The following is a 6872-nucleotide window of genomic DNA, read 5'->3' on the forward strand; positions in this document are numbered from 1 at the left end:
TTGTAATGAGAGGAGGGGAAGTGTTCTGTAAATATTTATTCTGTGTTGGTGCTGGTGTCATATGGAGATGGTGTGCTTCCTAGGCAAACAGTAAAGAAGGGTTTTAAATGGCACCTCTTGGGGCAAAGATTTTTTTGATCATCAGTCCTCAATAAATGATGTTTGTCGTCCTGTGAAAGCCACCTGGAGGCATCTGTGGGTTGATCTCTGTCAGACTCGGGACTGCTGAGGAAAACCTATGAGGCTGGAAAAGAGCCAGCCCTTTTTTGGTCCTTAATGATGTCAAGAAGGCTGCCACAGCAGTCCAGATGTGAAATACTGGAACAGCAGGGAAGTAAATTGCTTCTCTCTAAAACAAACAAGAAATCCAGGTCAATAAAATAAAATCAGATTGATAGGAAGTAGCCAAAAAATCTGTGAAAAATTACTTGATTTTCTTTTTATTAAGATCCTTGTTAATATTTACCTGGATCACTGTGGTGGTGATGGGATCTGAGAAGTTTACTTCTCCAAGAATTGAAGTGCTTAAAGCAGGGATATACTCAGTTAAAGTAATCATGAACTCTGTTACAGAACTGGCTAGCTTGCAGATTTCCTGGAACAGCTGTCAGTGCAACATAAACACTTTCTAAAATGGTGCTGGAGAAATTGCCCTTTTAGAGTGATTGGAAATATCCTAGTTGATGAGTGGAGTCAAGTCTGAGTTTCAGGAGGCTGGAGCCACGGAGCGTGACAAGAGGGAAGAATTTTGCAGCCTTGTTAAGCCCATTTATTAATAATAATTGGTCCTGCACACAAAGGACCAATTTATCTTGCCCAGTTTGATTGCCCCATCTGTGGGCATCTTTCCTGAGTAGCTGGGCAAATGTGCTGACGAGGATGTTCAGCAAAGTATTCCCCTTTCCAAGGAGCAGACGTGCTCCTCAGGCTGCCGTTCCTCAGGCTCTGCCACCACCATGGCCATGGCTCGGGAGCCATCCCAGCCACGACTGTCACCTCCCACCAGCAGGGCCACCTTCCTCTCCTGCCTGTGGATAAACTCAGCCCCAGCTCAGCAACACCCAGCCTTTCTTCAAGCACTCTTCAGGTATTACTCACCCAACCACCGCCCAGAGCTGTCTGGGGGACACTCTCTCACCATCGCATATATTCAATTCAAATGTTGCCCAAATCAGCCCAGAGGTCTCAAGCTGGCAGTGGAAGCCATTTCCAAGAGACAGCTTGCTCTTACAGACTGAAAATAAGCCCATCTCCTCCCAGACATGCCTTTTTGAAAATTTCTGAGCTGTTCTGCTTTCTATCATCAACCACAGCTCTGCTTCCTCCCTGCCAGTGTGAAGGCATTGAGAGCCTCAGTGGCAACATCTGCTCTAAAGATCTGGCTGTAGACAAGGGAGACTGCAGCACTGAAAGAGTTAAAGACTAAAAGAAGGAAATGAAATGTCCTACCTTTCTTTCCAAAGACAACTGAAGGAAGTTTCTCCAACTCTGCTTCCTATTAGTTACAGTATGAGAAGAAATAAAGCTGTTTTTATCTAATAAAATGAATTTCATTTATAAAAATAGTCAAACATCTTGATTAATGTATGCTAATTTATGTTTATTTTCCTGAATACATAAAAGAAACTAGGAGTGTTAGTTTTAGAAAAACACATTTGTGCCCAAGGCTTAAGGGCAGGCAAAGCTGTGACAAACACTGAGCTCCTACATCTTGGTGTGACAGAAACGCTCAGCAAGGTGTCCCCTTCGGTCTGTTTTTGCAGGTGTGCCATTTAGTTTCAGTGGGCTGGGTTGCTGCCACTGAAGAAACAACTCACTCAAAACTGAAACCCCATCTGGGAGTAGCAAAGGGATTATTTTTTACACATTGACAACAAGCAAGGAAAAGAAGTGTGAGACCTTGGCATTTCCTCGTTCTGAAAGCCTGAATGATGCAGTCACTGGAAGAACCCATTTACTCACCACAGAAAGACTGAGGAGGGAAGAAGCCTCTCTGGAGTTTTGTACTCCAAGCCCCTGCTCACATTATGGATAAGATTGTGGTTGGATCAGGTTGTTCTTGCATGAAACAAACCTGCCTAAAAAGGCTACAGCAGTTTGTTCAAGCAGGCTTTTATGTATCCACTCCATTTTAGTTTGTATTAATAATTCAAGAAACCATTTTTAAATGCTGTTTTTGCAATCAATTAAATATTCCATTTTCTAAATGTCAAGTAAAAAATGCTTCATTCACTATTTCCTAACAAAATAAAATGTAAATTAAGTATTTGAATTAATGCACGTTATAACTGTGCGGTGCTTGTACAAATGGGAATAGATTAACATATCTACCAGGTTAAAAAGATTGCCAATTTTAATGTAAAGTCTATATTTATCAACATACTTTCATAGCTCTCAGCCAATGACAGTAAACCCACCGAAATAAAGCATAAATGCAGAATGAAGATGATTTAACCTGCGAATAAAGTCAGCAATTTAGAGAATTTTGGTTTGAATCAGAACGCTCCCAGGTGCTTTTGTCTGTGCAGATGGGCATCTGAGTCCTGCTCTGCATGGGCTGTACCTGCAGCCCTTCCCACAGGGTGAAGGTGCCCAGCACTGGGATCTTGGAGCAGTGTTTGGAAGAGTTTGTGCTGAAGGGGAAGGGGCTCTGCTTGTCTGCTCTGTGATGGCTCTGGGGCCTCTGGGCAGGGCTGTCCCCTCTGCTGAGAGGCTCCTCAGGACTCTCCTGTGAACAGAGTGAGTGTCCCCTTCTCTCCCTGCTCCTTTAGGTGTGTGTTTTAGGGAAAGGAGGGATCACACCTTCCTCCTTTCCTTTGGTGCACTGCACGGAATGCACAACCCGGCGTGTCTTGGGGCTCTGTCCTGGACCACCCCAACACCCACATGAGCAGAGCTGCTCATGGCCTCCTCCCCCAGCAGCCTGCTGGTCAACTTCTAGCAGCACACATTCACATCCAGCTGGCTTTGGGAGCATTCTTCTATCATCTCTGCTCACATTTCAAGCTATTTAAGACACATGCTTTCTGGGGATGCTGCTTGACAAGCCACTGGAACTCGCAGCTGATCTTTGTGGCCCCCATCTTTGTGTGGTTTTGAGCTGGCCAGACATCTCTCCCTGCCCCAAACCCCCATTTTAATTCACTGTGCTGACACAAGGCCTGTGAGCCACGGTCCTGGAGTTTCCAAGAGGTTTTCAGTCATTGTAGTGCTGCTGGTGCTTGTGGTGGAACATGCAGCACGGAAAATGCTGAGAAACATTTTGTATTTGAGACAACAACAAGGAAGAGGAGCTCCTCTGCTGAAGGGGGGTCCCTCACAAGCCAGACAGGCTCTTACAAAGCTCAGGGCTGACATGCAGCTGGATAGCAACATGGAAAACACCCCTCCAGGGAGTTCTTGTCCCGCTGTTCCAGCTCCCTGTGCTGTCTCAGGCCCTCCGTGGGCCTGGGGGTGACATCTGTGTCCCCCAGCCCGCCCGGCCCCAGCTGGCACAGGAACACCGCTGCAGGAAACTCTGCTGTGTGGCAGCCCTGAAAACAAGGGTGCAAATTTGCTCCACTGCAAAAATCACACAGCTTGCAATGCATCACTGAGGGCACAGCCCTGAAGGTGCCAAGTGAGCCCTCAGAAATCAGAAAATGCTGGAATTGGCATCACCCCCGCATTGCTGACAGCTGTAATTGCTCGATGCAGCAGCGGGGAGTAGACTTCCCCCAGCCTGCAGCATTGATGCATCGGGTACAAGGTGCTGCTGCTCCTCCCCTCCTGCTCCCTCCCCCAGAGATGACTTTGGTTTTGCAAAGACATGAAGTGCAGGTGCCCACAGCCAGCTGGCACACACCTCATCCAGCAGCACAGCGGCGCCTCCTGCTCCCACATCCTCCCAGCCCTGCTGGGCGCATGCCAGAGGCTCACTGCCTTCTACAGAGTTCACTTGTGGGCTTGGAGTTTTCTGAAGGATTCTGACCACCTGAACCAAGTCCAGGATGTGCCACAGTGCATGAGAAGTGCTGGGTAGCCAACATTCCTCACATCTGTGCCCAGCTTTCCAAATGAACAGCAGCTCCCCACAGGCACTGCTACCAGAGCAGCAGCCAAGGGACATTCCTTTGGCAGGTCCCCCTTCTTTTGCATTCATTCTTCTTTCCTGTTCTCAGGAAAATAAATGTCTTGCTGGGACACGAGGACACAGGCAGTGTAACTAGGACCTGTCAGACATCAATGACACTGTGTGGCATTGCCCAGACAAGTTTTGGGTGCCCCATCCCTGGCAGTGTTCATGGCCAGGCTGGATGGAGCCCTGAGCAACCTGTTCTAGTGGGAGGTGTCCATGCCCATGGCAGGGGGCTTGGAATGGGATGATCTTTAAGGTCCCTTCCAACCCACACCATTCTATGATTCTATGATTCTGTGACATGCCCCATCAGTGTGCTTTCCTTAGTCCCACATTTCCATCTGTCACTGAGGTCAGCACTGAACTTCTTTCTCAAACAGGGTGACAGAGTTCAGCCTTGGCTGTTTCATTGCAGAGAAATGGAGGTGATTAACAGAGCTAGGGAGCTGAAGGCCCTGCAATTGTCTAGAATCAGCTTATAATATGTCTCAAGCTAAGTAATGGGAGACTAGGAAGTGCCAAAAATATGCAATCTCCAGCAGTGTTGCCTGTTTTAATATGGGTAGCAAGATCTAGCTGGAAAAACTCTCCTGATCATTGCTTTTCTAAAGAGCTGCAAAAACATTCAAAATTCAGAGTGCTGTTTATAAATGGTCAGGCTTCAAGGCTCTCAGAAACGCTGCTTTCCAACAAGACACCTCAGAGCAAACCCCAGCTCGTCTCCTGCCAGGCCCCGCTGATCGCACACGCCTCTTTACCAGACTGCATAAAAGTGATGTGAGCTGTCACCCTGCGATCCCGAATGGCCACAGGGCAGGGCAGGCCGTGTGCCAGCCCCGCAGGGCGGCTGTAAACTCTGCCCGCTCTGCCCGCAGCTCCTCCTCGGCCCCGCCGGAGCCTCTCCGCACAGCCGGGGTGGCAGGGGGGACAGGGTGACAGGGCTGGCAGGGCGGGCAGGGGTGACAGGGGTGGCAGGGGTGACAGGGTGACAGGGGTGACAGGGGGGGCAGGGGTGGCAGGGTGACAGGGGTGGCAGGGTGACAGGGTGGCAGGGGTGACAGGGTGGCAGGGGTGACAGGGGTGACAGGGTGGCAGGGGTGACAGGGTGAGAGGGTGAGAGGGTGAGAGGGTGGCAGGGGTGGCAGAGTGACAGGGGTGACAGGGGTGACAGGGTGGCAGGGGTGGCAGGGGTGGCAGAGTGACAGGGGTGACAGGGGTGACAGGGTGGCAGGGGTGACAGGCGGTGCCAGCCCGACTTCTGCTGACGCCGGCACTTCCCGGAGCTGCCGTGCCCGGCGTTTTGCTGCCCGCTGCCCACCCGTGCGGCTCCGGCCGTGTCTCTCTCCCTCTCTCCCCGTGGCGCAGGAGGCGCCCCCGCTCCGCAACCCACGGGGCCAGCCCAGGGATGCGGGGTCCGTGCCCTGCTCCGGGTGTCCCGGCATTCGGAAACGGGCAGGGGTGTGGGTCTGCCTCAGAGCCAGGCCTTGGGGCTCTGGTGGTGCCTAAACCCTTTTTGCCGGCAGCAATCTTGCTGCTTTTTCCTGGGAAGGCTTTACTGGGAACAGAGAGGGGCTCAGGGCCCCTGTGCCAGAAGCAGAGGGAGACCAGCTGAACTGCCCGGGAGTTCAGAAAGTGGGAGAGATCAAGCCAGCTTCCCACCACACCCTGAACAAGCTGGCGCTGGGACACTCCTGGGAGGGCACGGGGTGCTTCCCAAAGCCCTGCAGATGGAACAGATGCTGCCTCCTTTCCCCCAAGTAAAACAATTTGGGGTTTAAGGTACCGCACAGGTACCATTTAGGGACCACTTTTGGGGTGCCCTCAGCCTCAGCTTAGCCTGGCCAGGCCTCAGACTCTGTTGCGGGTCGCTCCCAGCCGCCGCCGTGTCCCCCAACAGAGGGAGAAGCTCCCAGCTGGGCTCCCGCTCCTCCCTGTCCCCACGAGCCTGGCGTGTCCCCTCCCTGCGAGTGGCCGTGTCCCCGAGCCCGGCTGCCGCCCGCAGCCCCTCCCCAGCCCCGGCGCTGCCCGGGTCCGGTGTCCGGTTCCGATTGCGGCGCCGCGGCCCGGGAATGGTTCCACCGTTGCCAAGGGCAGAACCCGAGCGCTCGGAGCCCCCGGCCCTGCCCTGCGCGGGGTGAGTGATCCCGCCTGGCCGCCGAGCAGCTCCATGATGCTGAAGCGTGTGGCACACACCAAGTGGCTCCTCTGGCTGCTGAGTAAGTGACCGCCCTTGCCGGGCCACCTCCGAGCCCCCGATGTGCTGCTGCCCCACAGGACCGCCCCACCCGGGCCCCGGCCATGCCCGCCCCAGCTCTGCCCGCGCTGGAGGCTCTTCCAGGGAACTGGGGTAGGGACAGAGCACGGAGCGGAGGCAGCAGGAGAGGGGGACCAGCCGGAGGCGAAGAGGGGAGGGAGGAGATGGAGATGGAGGGATGTCCCCCTGCACAGGAATGTGCCCTTAGCGTGGTGCTACAGAGGGCAGGGGAGCCACCGCCTTAGCTGTGGGTGCCTCTGCAGGCGGGGGCTTTTCAGGGGAGAAATAAAAAAGGCACATCAACAACCCCTCCCCCCCCCCCAAAAAAAAAAAACCAACACACAAACAACAACAACAACAAAAACAAAACAAAACAAACAAACAAACAAAAAAACTCCCTGCAAACACACACACATACACATAAAAAGGAAACCAAAATAAAAACACTTCCCCACACAACCCTCCCCACCCCGTCCAAACCAAGCTCACAATAAAATCTGA

This window comes from Melospiza georgiana, chromosome 2, assembly GCF_028018845.1.
Source record: "Melospiza georgiana isolate bMelGeo1 chromosome 2, bMelGeo1.pri, whole genome shotgun sequence".
In the NCBI taxonomy this organism is placed as follows: domain Eukaryota; kingdom Metazoa; phylum Chordata; class Aves; order Passeriformes; family Passerellidae; genus Melospiza; species Melospiza georgiana.